The following is a 13,562-nucleotide window of genomic DNA, read 5'->3' on the forward strand; positions in this document are numbered from 1 at the left end:
ACTAAGGTCAGTCAGCCCTAAGGTAATACCTACTTTCTTCCTGCATGGTTTTTCCCCAAATAAATGATGATGTTGTGGAGGGTTAAATCTCACAGTATGATTTATCTGTCTCTTTTTTTCTCTACCAGTAGAGGAAAATTGATCATGAATCTTTCCACATTTTAGATGGAATTAATTTTAATTTTCAATTCAGAAGAGTGTTTAATGAAAAAGATTTCTATTTGCAATGTGTCATTTTTTGGCTAAAAGAGAAGTTTCAGTTGGGGTCACTGGACAGTCCTCAAATAATTAATTATGACTCTGGACTACAAGTAAGTAGGAATAGAGAATAAGTCTCCTTAGCTCATAGTAGAACGTGCCTGGAAATGATTTTCAAAACAGTCATCAAAATGGTCAAGTTATCTTTGTTGAAAGGACAATTGCCCATATTCTAATTGAATTATGTTTTCTTTTTATTTAGTATCTATTTTAATTAAGATACACAATCATTTATCTACTAGAGAGGGGACAGAAATTCAAATCTTCCTTCTTTCCAGTGGAACATTGTCATGGTTTAACCCTAGCTGGCAACTCAGCCACACAGAGCTATGAAGAACCAAAATTATCCTAGGCCACATCCCATTGAAGGTGATCCTACAGGTGCAGCATATATAAAATAATAGAAAAAGACAAAGTTAGAATCATTCAACTACTTCATATAATTACCAAAAAGATTTAGATCAAGGATTTATAGCAAATTATATTTTGCTCACATTTACAGTTATTAGATAAATTGATATAAATTAACTAATTCCTCTATTTCACAGTCATGGAGGGAAAAAAAGGTATTTTATAATGATGGACATCTTGGCAATTATTTAAATCTCTAAAGAATATTCACAGAGTGCACTCTTAAAAACGTGAGCATTATTAAATGAATTTCCAGCTCCACCATTACTGACATTAGCTCAGTGTTGTATCACTACTGACAATTCTATTGTATCCTTTCGCTCCAAAGATTTTATGAGCAAAGCTCCACTCTTGCCATGGTCTCACGCAGAGAGATTCCACTGTAGGACCACAGCTGCAACTCTTAACTTCCACTTCTCTTGCTTAAGTCAGTTTAGATGTTTAAAGAAGTTTTGTTTATGTGAGAAATGCAGGAAACCAGAAATATATCAGCTGCCTCAAAAAGAGTTCTATTTTATTTTCTATCATTCTAAAGGGCTTGATTGATGATCAAAAATCTTGGAATTCCAGCTACCTGGGGAAAACCAGGCCTCAGTAGAGCATATATAATAAAGATCAGCTAAAAAGTAAAGTGACAGCAATCACTGTAAAGCCTGATAACTGGATCTCTAGTGTCCAACATAAATACTGGGTTTAGGTGCTTTTTATTCATTTTACAGCAAGAGCCAGATGCTCGATATCTTGTACGTGAGTTTATATAAATTAGTTCCTTACTTGGCCAGCTTTATGACATCAGTTCATCTAGAATTTATACTTTGCTTTAAAAGGTCACAATTACAAAAAAGGCTCCTGCAAACAAAATATTGAGACCTACCCTTCCTGTTCCTGGCAGTTTTAGATGTAAACTCTGTAAAGAGTTTGAGCTAGATACTTGCAGATTCTATGAAATGTTGCGATCTTACTACCGTGTATTAATGCAAACCTAGAGGACACCCCAATGTGACAATGAGTAGCTAAATATTTCCATCTGTGCATATAGGTGTGTCTGAGTTTGTTCTTTTTGCCTCTCCAAATAGTTCCTTATAAATGTGCATAAATATAGGCACCTGTTTACTTCATTCTGGTGACAATGCATTCTTCAAGCACTTACGATTTGTGACAAAACAAAATTCAAATCACATACGACAGATAGGAGCTGAAGCAGCACTACAAGGATTTAGGCTTGTGTTTTGCCCAAGGTGGGGAGATAGTGCCCTTTGGCCAAGGTCACCACAATGTGCATTTAGTTAGGTGGTAAGAATGCAAAGATCAGCCAGGTGTGCCATGGATTAGCTGTGCTCCCTGTGCTGCTGACAACCTCTGTCTTTTCCTGCCTTTTATTTATACCTCCTAAGTATGGATATATGGGGGCTACCAGTAAAAAAAAAAAAAAAAAAAAAAAAAAAAGGTAAAAAACCTAATGGGCAAGGTTTTTAAAGCCAGCAAAGGCAGTCTTTAATCCTAAAAATGGTGTGTGGTTTGGGACTGCATGAAGGATGATGCCTTACAGCATTTAGAGTAATAAGAGCTACCACATTGACAAGGAAATGCATCAGTAAAATCCCTGCTGAAGTCAGTGGGAATTCTGTCACTGACTTTAGTGGGGCCGAAATGTCACTCCACAAATTGGATTCTTTCTGCCACTGAGTTCTAGGACACGTCTATGAGGAGAGCAGAGTTTCAGTCATGTGAGAATTTACTGTTCTGCCCCTGCATTTGGGTCATAATGCCATACGAGTGGAGAGATCAGGATTTATTTCTCCTGGTAAAATATCAGTTTAGAATTGCTGCAACCAATAAGTACACTGGCTGAATAGACATCACACTTAAAATTAATGGCCTTCTGCAATATATTATAAATGCCTTATTTTTGATGGTTGCTTGAAAAAGAAAGTGTTACTGAAATCTGGCATTGCTATGAAACTTTGGGAGCTGGTAATTGCCAGAGGTTATAAATTGCCAGAGGTTATAAATTAGCTTGATGTGCTGTAGTGACCCTGTCATGCTCTTAATGTAATGGTATCAGTTTAAATTACAAAAAGAGGCTGAACATTAAAATACTCAAATTGCATTAGGAAAAGGGAGAGAAACAACAGAACTCTCATAGCTCATTAGTGTTCCATAAAGTTGAAGTAAAATACAGCCTTCAATAACAATATAAAGTTTTATACTTGCTGTTTATTTGTCTATCCAACTTTGCCCAATACTAAAATTTTAAAAATAAGACACAATTGGAGCTATTTTATAGTTGCAAGTATTTTCCATACAGAATATTTAACTACTATTGACATGACTTATTTATTAACACACTGTAGAATCCTATCACAGCATTTCACTGGTAAATGTTCAGAGAGGGCTACTCTATCTCTGTATCAGTGGAATCAGCTTTTGTTTCTCTCAGCTAGAAAATTTAATGAGAAAGAATTTGAGGACTTCTGGACAGCTATCAAGGTTTCTGGCTTTGTGGTGGTTGCAGTGGTCTCTGCAAGCCTGTAATCACCAAGCCCAAGTGTGTTCCCTGCATTGGTGAAGTTTGTTAGCCAGCCACAGAGGTGCAGTACGGCAGATGCAGCACTTTCCAGCTGCACAACGAAGGAAACAGAAACTTCACTTATTTAACCATGGATTCTTACAGACATTCAGATGCTGTATAAAAGTCACTAAGCTTTTCCCTTTTATTCCCAAACTGCTTTGCCCTAGCTTAGGTATGTCCCTTGCAAATTTAAAACTGATTATTAATATCAATTATTAATACCTCACTGTAAGAGCAAGGACTTATTGACCACCTTCCAGGTTTCTGGTGTAAATGACATTTTAATGATTAATTATACCTTGCTAGCAGCTTAGAAGTCTGTTTTCTATACATCCAAGAATCTTGGGTAAGTGTTATTTGGGTTTGCAGAAACAGCTGAATTCTCAGCCTACTCAAATCACTTCAGACTTTGTTTATCTAGGTTAACTATTTATGAAAGTGTCTCAAAGCCACCAGGTGCTGTTCTCATTTTTAAAGTATTATTTTCCCTTTAAATTAAGCATCAGTCCCAATCAGGTTACTGGAAAGCTGTGGAAATTTATTTCATCTGTGTCAGTATCAGATGGAATGGTGATGCAACTACATTTCTGACTGCAAGATGTAGATACACAGCTTAAGAATTTAACTATTGCAAATAAAATAGATGAGATGGATTACATACTTCAGCACCCCATAGCTAAAGTGAATTACACTGAAAGCTTGTACTGGCAGACAGGCTGTCACCTTGTCTTATTCTCAACAGGTGAAAATTAGATATATGGTTGAAGCTGGTTACCCACATGAAATTTCTCTGCAAGTGTCTATCTTAGATACTGTTGCTATTATTAAATGACTTACCTTATAGGGATGCTCTTCTCATTTCTTTTTTCTCTGACAATAGGAAAATCTGGACCTACTTAGACAAGACAACTGACTTTGCAATGGTTTGAGTCCTAATATTACCTTCTCTGCCATCTCCTTTTTGGCTGGCATAGTGGCACAATCTAGATAATGGCCAATTTAATAATGTCTGGCATGCTAAGGTCACAGCTCCTAACTGCAGACTGGAGTCAGCAATCTCATACCGACCTTCCTTTGAGAAGAGGATGTTGTTTTTTATTTATTGACTTGCCATAAAAAAACAGCAGTTTTGTTAGTATTGACAAAGACAGATGCCATTTGGTTCCTTCAACATCCAAGATTTCCAGAAGTATAATTCAGAATCTAAAAATAATGAACTTGCATTAAAAAGAACTTTTTAAATTTTTTTTTTGTGTTTGCTTGGTTTTGATCAGCTACTGTTTCAGTTGGTATAAACCAATAACAACACCAACAAGAAGCAAACTGGGAATTCTTTTGTATAACCCTGTAAGATCCCACATACATCCCACATATCTTTCATAGGAATTGGTGGAAACTTATATGTTACTGCAACACCACTCAGAAAAAATAATATTATGCGTTTGGATTAAATTTCACAGATGAATTGTTTAGTTTTGTAACCATTTCTTCTTTAAGCACAGCAAAATAATTTCTTTCGCTCTCTCTCCTCAGTTTGGATAAGCAATTCTCTCATATTTTCAGCTGACTTCTCATGTTGTGTGAACTCCTCCTCATATTTCTACTTCATCCATCATGATGTATTTTGCATTTTTTTGACAGATGACAGCACTTCATTTCACTGGGGGAAGGAATACAAAAGACAGAAGAACAAGAAAAAGCTGAAAAACACTTTGTCCTAGGGTAAATGAATAGACTTCTACCAACTATTCTCTCAAGCACACGCTCCGAATCTTTGGACTGACAATAAGCAATGGAAACTTCATCCAAATGGTATTTTTCATCTGATAGCATTAAGCTTCTGAAAATGGGGTTTTACAACACAGCCTCTCAGTCATACCTCTTCCTTCTCAAAGGTTTTGAATCTAAGTTGAAATTGATGGCTTTGCATTATGTGTTGTCTGAATAAAACATACTTGATTCCTTTTGCACACTGCATGTCCAGGTAAGCTGCACATTATCTATTTGGTCCTTTCAGAATTACTTTGCTTTTGCAGCTCAAAGTGAGTGGCAGCAGCACGTGAGCTAAGTGTTCCAGAAGAGCAGAGACTGCATTTATAAATTGCTGACTACTGCATCAGCAGGAAAAGCCTCCTAGTGAAGCAATAATTACTCTGAAAGAGTATTCCAAGTCCTTGATATTAAAGACCAAAAATAGGAAATATGGAAAATGTTTCAGTAGAATGAATGGAATGCTTCCACACACATTTTCACATTTCACATTAATCCTTGTGTGCTTATGGATGTGTCTTATAAGCACACCCTTTCCTATATTTGTTTTATTATATTTTTTAAAAATATCTTCTTTCATGTTATTCTGCATGAGGAAATACACTCAGAAAACAAAGAGTAGACAAAAGCAGCATGCCTAATTCTTGAGAAAGTGATTAAATGATAGCACTTGCAAAAAACTGGTTTCTTTTCTTGCTTTTTGCTTGAAGGATGCTAATCACCATTTCTGTGCTTAAATTAAGAAACTACCTTTTTGTATCACAGCTTTAGAAATTATGTTTTTATTCAGAAAGATAATTTTTTTTTTAATTATTGACTTGAGTCTCACATTCCATTATGTAGAATTTTTCCTTAGCAGTTCAGATTCGTGCCTGTAAGGTATTCGGTAACTGATCACAGTTTTGTGTATTTTATTACAGGCAAGGGTTCTCTGAAAATTCATAGTTTTAGTATAAAGACAACATTTAAGTAGTAAGACAAATTAGATTCCATTTAAACAAAAATATTTCCATCAGAACCAAAAATTAAGATGGAAAACATTTCATCTGAATCTTTGTTAATCTGAAGCAAAATTAGCAGATACTAAACTGAAACTAGTAACATTCACATTTCCAGAGGAATGACTTTTTCTAAATATCATCAAAGTAAATGGAAAAAAGCTTTTAATTGTCTTTTTCTCCTAAAAAAAGCAGTTAAAGTGAAGACCATCCAAATAGAAATAAAGAATGTCAGTTGCACTTACAGGTAATGGTCTCCTGGAAGAAGAGACTTGTCCTGTCAAGAAGAAATACTACAAATCTAAAAACAGGCAGAACTTAGCTGAATTTAGGAATAGGCCCTAGAGTTTTTAAGATCATAATTAGGGCTAAGGAGCTACTGTTTTCTTGGATCTTACTTTATTTTCCTAGAGGATTTTTTTGAAATGGTCTTAACATTTCAGTACCTTTACATGTATGTGAGATATTACACATGGAATTAATGTATACAATTTGAATTCTAAAGCAAATACGTTTTCATCTATGGAATTGTAATTATTGCTCTGCCTGATTGAATGGGAAATTGTGGAGTAATCTTGAATTAATATCTTAATCTCTTAAGAAGAAACAGACAAACCATAATCAATATTCATGCTTTTTTTTTCTCCTGTAAGCTCATATTATAACAAGAGATTTGTTGTCTTTTGTCATGCCTTAAAAATCTCATGTGCTTATGATTCCTCTTCATTCATTAGCATACTTAAGTTCTCTAAGTTATTTTATTTTTCCTTTTACATTACAGTAGTATTAGCAGGCCAGAGTCAGATCACAGTTCTGACATAAGAAATACAATATGCAGATTTAGTAAGATGGTTAAACCACCCAAAAACTATATTCTTAAGCAGAAAATCCAAGAAGCAGAGGAAGAAAGCACAGGTTTCACAGAGATGTGAATTAAATTGCTCAAATTCCGACTGAAATAGTACTTAAGATTAGAATAGGTCCTCTGTCTCCCACTTCACAGTTCAGTGTCACTGGAATATCACTTCTCATATCTTGCCATGTTTTTTCATGTATTTCCGTCAATTCAATTCAATTCAATTCAATTCAATTCAATTCAAGGTGTCTACAACTGAACATGAGAATACTGCTTTTAACCCCTGCAGTTACCCATGAAATCATGACATAACAAAAACAAGTACATTAGGTTTTCTTTTACAGCAGAGTAATGTGCAGGTAAAATAGAGTGGGCTCTGGGAATTCTATCTAATTTAATTATTTTCCAATTACTGAAATGGTTAATTACTGATTTGGGTACTGACAAACAGAGTGTCTCCTGCTGTGTTCCCAACAATACCCATTTCCACATGCCCTCTCTCATATTTTCCTCTGTGTGTCCTCACATGACGTTCCCAATGTCTCCATTTGTCTCTACATCATGTGGCTAAGAAGCTATTCTTTGGAAGAAAAAAAATATGCATCTATGGCAATCATAGAGCATTTTAATAATGAAGCTCTTAATGAGAAAATGACAAGTGAAATTTGTGTATTATCATGACTGTGGTAGGTTCTAAATAATCACAGCTCCCTGTGGCACTGAAATTCAAGCCATGCTCATTGATAATTATCACTTTACTCCAGATTTTTAGACTAAAAGTTCTGCTTCATGAATTTTCAATGCTGGGCAATCGAACTGAGGTTTTTGACGTTTTCAGGCTGCAGCAGAGGGTTTCAGAGATGAGTCATGTTGATCCAATACATTCACTGACTTCCTACTTTCTGCTCCTCCAGCATCATGCACCAATGCTTCAGGGATTGGCATAGCTCCTGCTCCCAATATGCAAGCCAGGTAGATGTCCTGACATGAAAATTTGTTTTTTTGCCCCTAAAAACAAGGCAATAAGGCTTGGTAACATTTTCTTCTTTTTGGGTTATTTTTACTGTGTATGTGTTTTTTTTTATTTTATTTTTTCTTTTGGTTTACATGTTTCTGATATGCCGGAACACTGCTTTTCAGGAGATTTTGTGTGGCATGAGGGACTCAGAATTTGCAAGATAAAACCTTTGTTTAGAGCACTCTGTCTTGCTTTAAGAACATATTTCTTATATTTCTGTCTTGGAGCAAAGTAGATTATAGCCAGACAGATAGGTACTTTGAAATAGAATTGATTTTATTTCTATGTTGCATTGATTATTCCCACGTATACCACCATTAGTCATAGCCAGGAATTTCCTTGCTAGGAAATGGCAGGACAGCTTGGTTTAGAACTGCTCTGCAGCTGTTCTAAATTACACCAGGATAAGACTATGAACCCTTCCAGTTTTTAGATGTCTGAAACTGGCCTCAGTTCCCTGATGGAATGGTTACTCTTTTGTGGATGTAAGAATTAGTAACTTACAAGGAAAATTACCATAAAAAACAAATCCCTGAAAACAGTAAGAGGAAACAAAGTAGTGTAAAGACAATTAGGCTGGCAGGAACCTTCAAGTAGTGATATGAAATTGTATCAAAACAAAAGATAACAGATGTCTTCAGCATGAAGTCTAACAGTGTTTTCTAGCCTTTATTTGTTTCAGGGGCTTACTACCAAGAGGTGCAAGTTTCCATCTGGTAATAGAATTCCACAAATAATTTAAGATGAAAGGCATAATATGTATTTAATGATACCTTCACACTGCTGATCAAAGCAATTTTTCTGAACAATTTTTCGTCATGGTATTTCTTTTCTTCCCTTACCCATTTTTTCCAGGCCCTCTACTCTTTTCCATTTAACATGTCACATAAATTCACCAACAATTTGTCTATACCATCACAAAGACAGTATTTGGCTGCTGAAGACAGTGATTCTTCAACGATTCTGTCTTTTAGGTTGTTTTCATTTTTCCTGTCCTGTCCCCTCCTTGTGCACCACATATTTTAGAACTGTAAAGAAGATAGGTGTTCCCTATTTGGTGTATATGTCCAGTGTTTCTTGTTCTTATCCTAATTCTCTTCAAATTAGATGTTATTTTATGGATGAACACACAAAGAGTGAGAATGGTCCTTACCTAAATAAGTATGTCACTTCCCAGCTTGACAGCATGGCACAGAGAACAGCTGTGGCACAAGGTCATCTGGGAACCCTTCTCCAGTCTGTGAGGGAAACACAGAGTGCAAAAAGATATTTGCTAGACAAGAAAAGAATTACAAAGTTTAGAGGACCTTGGTAAGACCCTTTACTCCCCCATGTCTCCATTTTCCCTCTCAACCACAGCTTTGTTTATCTAAAATTACAAGCACAGTTATTTCAGGACTTTAAGCTCTGTTGTTATGCTAATATGCCAATTATTTAACAGCAGTACTAAGAAATTTAATAGAAAGTTCATAGAATTTTGGAAAATGTTTCATCATAGGCTCTGTACAAGGCACCATGTTAATCTCTGCCTGGCAACACATCAAATCTTATGATATTATGTCCATTGTAGAAAGTTAGAAACCCATTGAATTTGCTGAGACTTTTTTCAGGTGTATTAATCTGAGATGAGGCAGAGTGTGCCCACTGCAATATTTCCTAACTTCATATTCCAGTGCTGGCTTGCCTGTAAACACAGCAGGAGGGGAAAAATGGTTCTGTGTCCTGCTAGATGTGCACTCAGTTTCTGCATTTTTCTCCTTCATTAGCCTCCAATTCATAAGTGAATTTAGAATGGCTTAGCAATGCTATTGGCAAATGCTTCAGCTCCAGTAGCTTTTACATTCAGTGTTGAAAACGTCAATATTTTGACATTTGTTGTACCAAAATGGGGTCTCTGGCATAAGCTAATATCCTGTAGTTGCACAGCTCCCTACTCTGATATTGTGACTGCTTCTCCTATTTTTATCCATATTTGCGATTCAATGTGACAGAGGTTAAATTCCATTCTCTTGCATGCTATTTGACATTATGTCCTTTCCCTAGTGTACATGGGTTTTGTGTGAATTAGTACAGCTGCTAATTTCTCTGCAGAGATAGCTGCAGCAGAAGCAACTAAATCAGTAGTTTGTAGGAGCAGCCCCCTGCCATATACCTTGGAGACCCCACAGTACTGTGACAGGATAATGGTCTCCTGTTGCTGGATAATGGTCTCCTGTTGCTAGGCAAATACAAAGTCAAACTAAATGTGAATGATGACATTTTTAAAAGCAAACATAGAACTGAGCCTGTCTCTGGTAAATATTTCATTTAAAAGCCTTTCTGTTTCCTAAACCAGGGAAATGAACACTTTCTAAGGCAACATCAAAATTGTGGATGAGAATGGAAATACAGCTCTAATATTTAACATGACTAGTGAGAGGTTAGAGTTGTTACCCCTTTTAGAGCTTATATGACAAATAACTCATTTCACCTTTTGATTTCAAGACCAGCCACTCTCTAGTATGTAATGCTCCTTACAGCTTAGCTGTAACCTCTTTTTTAGTCTTGCTTTTGATGTCTTGTCATGTTCCTGTACAATTCTCCCTCATTATGCAACAAACAGCTTTCTAGTTAGTGTTGGTTGTTTAGTGTGTTATCCTTCCTACCTATGTTTGAACTACATTTTGTCTTTTTGAAAAACCCATTTACACTCCTGAACTAGAGCCTGTTCTTCATCTTTCTTACTCTGGGAATAGAAGGGTAGTAAAATAAAAAAAGATGACCAACAAAAAAAAAAGGAGGCTGTCAGGAAACTGGTTGTGGCATCTTGATCTTGTCTATTTCCAGCTTAAGGTCAGATCAGAGAAGTCAATGCTTATTCACCTTGGCCTTTCTGGCAGTGGTTCTTCAGAAGCAAGATGGGCGTGATCAGTCTGAAGGTTGGCAGCCACACCAGAGCAACTGACTTCTCTAAGCTTCACTGTGCCCTTGCTGAGTATTGATTACCTTAATGCAAAGCAGCTGAAGGACATTTGTGCCTCATCTCAACCCTTCTCATGCCAATCTCAGCTGTCAAAGAGGTGCTTCAACTTCAGACTCATCTTGTTCCTTCAAACTGCCTTTGTTAAATTGATGACTGATGTAGGCAGGGAGAGGGGAGGTGGATAAAGGTTTGGAGAAAAAGTGCAGTGCTCCAAACCCTGTGGATTTTAGACAACATGTACAGAATAAGCCTGCTTTTAAATTAAGAGAGGTGCAATTAAAAAAAATCTTTCTGATAGGAAATGATGCATTATTTAATGTGCAGCAATGCAATATGGCCCCCAATTAGAAAGAAATCAAAGAAAGGATTTAGATAGATTGCCCTTTCTAAACATTAATCATATATGCTCTTTTATTTTGCTTAGTACTAGAGTCTTTTGAAGATGAAGGACAAAAGAGTAAAGATTTCAGGATACTGAGCAAGTTAGGACTAACTAGAGGACTGTGTTTGCAGTCTGACCAAGGTATCACAGCCCATGCTTTGCCAAGATTTCTCTCTTTGGTAGAAGAAAATGAATCCAGCATGTTTGCTGCTTGCAGCTGATTCAGGAATAACACAAGAGCAGACTAGACTATTGAGTACACAATTATTTAGAGCTTAAAAGGTCAAAACACTCAAGTGGCTACTGGTAGCCAATGGAGATCATATGGCAAAAGTGCATTGAACTTCACAAAGGCACAATACTTTCTCAGAAGAGCAGCCAGGTTTGAGGCAGCCAGATTTTGCACTAGCTTCATTTTCCAGATGGACTTAAATCATGCAGACATTGTGAGTAATCTAATCTTGTGAAGGCAAAGTCTACAGCCAGAGGGTGGGTACAATCACATGGGTGAATGAATTTTTAAATTATGTGGGTGATATTGAAATGAATCAGAACTATTTTCAGTGTATGATTGCAACCTGGATATCAAAAAAACTCTCCCCATTTAAACCATAACAGGAAAAGGCAAACACACATCTGTTCCTTGAACTGAAAATTATTTGCTTACCTGATTCATTGATTAATTTCCCTTCCAGCATTTTTGCATCCTTCCCTTGTGAACTAAGGCTCAGTCACAAGTTTCAATCTACGTATTGATCTTTTCCAATCACTTGACTTTTATTTTGTGAATGCAGAAGGGGAACAAAAGAAGGAAAAGTAGGTTGGGTACCTGAATAAAGACAGATAATCAAGAATTCAGGCAAGCAGATGACCTACAGGACTCTGTTCTCAAATTCTACAATCTCCATGTAAGGTCCAGCTGTGAAGATCAGTTTTACAGCATCTCCGCTTCTCCTGTTTCCTCTGTAGATTCACTAACAATACACATTATGAAAAACATGGCACCTAGGGAGGGTTAAAGTAAAACACAGATAACCAGTGGTCAAAAGCAATTTCAGGGCAAATGGAGAGATGTCTTGTTTGCCTGAAACACTCTTGATAACTCCGAGTTTCTCCCTTTGTAGAAATACTCAAATATTTCTTTGGCTACCACTACTGTGAACATATTTTTCTGTTAACACTGGCCTCAGAGCTTATTTCGTGAGCATGAGAATTGCTGGAACCCACAACTGTTGTAGGTACATATAATTTCATGGACAGGGTCAGTTGTCAAATTCAAGCACTGTTCTTTTTTTCAAAATCCCACTGCTTTCCACCAGATATCAGGATATACTTTCAAGGTCCTTTATAGTCTTTAAAAGTTTTTTTGGTTAAGTTAAAGGAAAGATAACTTAAAATCCATATATATTTATTTTGTACCAAAACACATGCAGAAAGATAATAAAATTCTGTCAACAGGCTATACCTATACTTGGTTGAGTCACTACCATGTATCTTCAAAATGGCACAAACTAAAAGGAATTCAGTTAAAATAAAAGTAGTAATAGAAGTAATTGGTACAGAAAGTCGTAACTTAATTGTGTTCACTCTCTTGAAATGCTTAGCATGGGTTTCAAACAACAGAAACAAAACAGCTGCAAACAAAATGAGTTTTACAAAGACCATTAACTCTTAATTCCCATCAGGTCTTTAAATAACAATATAACCAAAAAGATGGTAAAATACAAAATCTTTTTCTGTTGCTCTTTGCAATGTTGACCTGGAGTACATTTCAAGCATTAATTGGAATATAATCTTATTAAAACACGAATTTATATTACATCAATCTGTAAATCTGCCAATATACAATAAACTTTAATTTCTCTTGCTTATTAATTGGAACTTCATTAAAGAGCTTCTTTTTATAGCAAATATGTCACAGAAAAATACCCAAAGAAACAGTGCTGGAAAAATCCCTGTAGGGAATAACTCCTGATGCTCATGTTCAGCCTGCTCCTGTAGACTTTCAAAGTCAAAAGCAAAGACACATACTCCAAATTGTCCAGGGGGTCACTTATCATCCTTCCATTAGAGTGTTTCCAATATACAGCCTGAGTTTTCTTATTTTAATTTAAGCCAAATGTTTCTGCCTTCTCTATCCATGTGTGACGTGGTTCAAGTTATTCTTTTCTTTTCCTTGTATTCTTCCCCAGGACTGCTCTAGTATTTCCTGAATATTTATGTGACCAAGCCCACGGTGATTATCATTGCTGTATTGCAGACTGGCCCTCTTGGTTCACATCCTTTTTGAGGATTACTGTCACAAAGTGGAGGTAGTACTTCAGCTAAGCAGAGT

Source organism: Agelaius tricolor, unplaced genomic scaffold (genome assembly GCF_023055355.1).
Source record: "Agelaius tricolor isolate 1412-34295 unplaced genomic scaffold, bAgeTri1.0.p SCAF_1, whole genome shotgun sequence".
In the NCBI taxonomy this organism is placed as follows: domain Eukaryota; kingdom Metazoa; phylum Chordata; class Aves; order Passeriformes; family Icteridae; genus Agelaius; species Agelaius tricolor.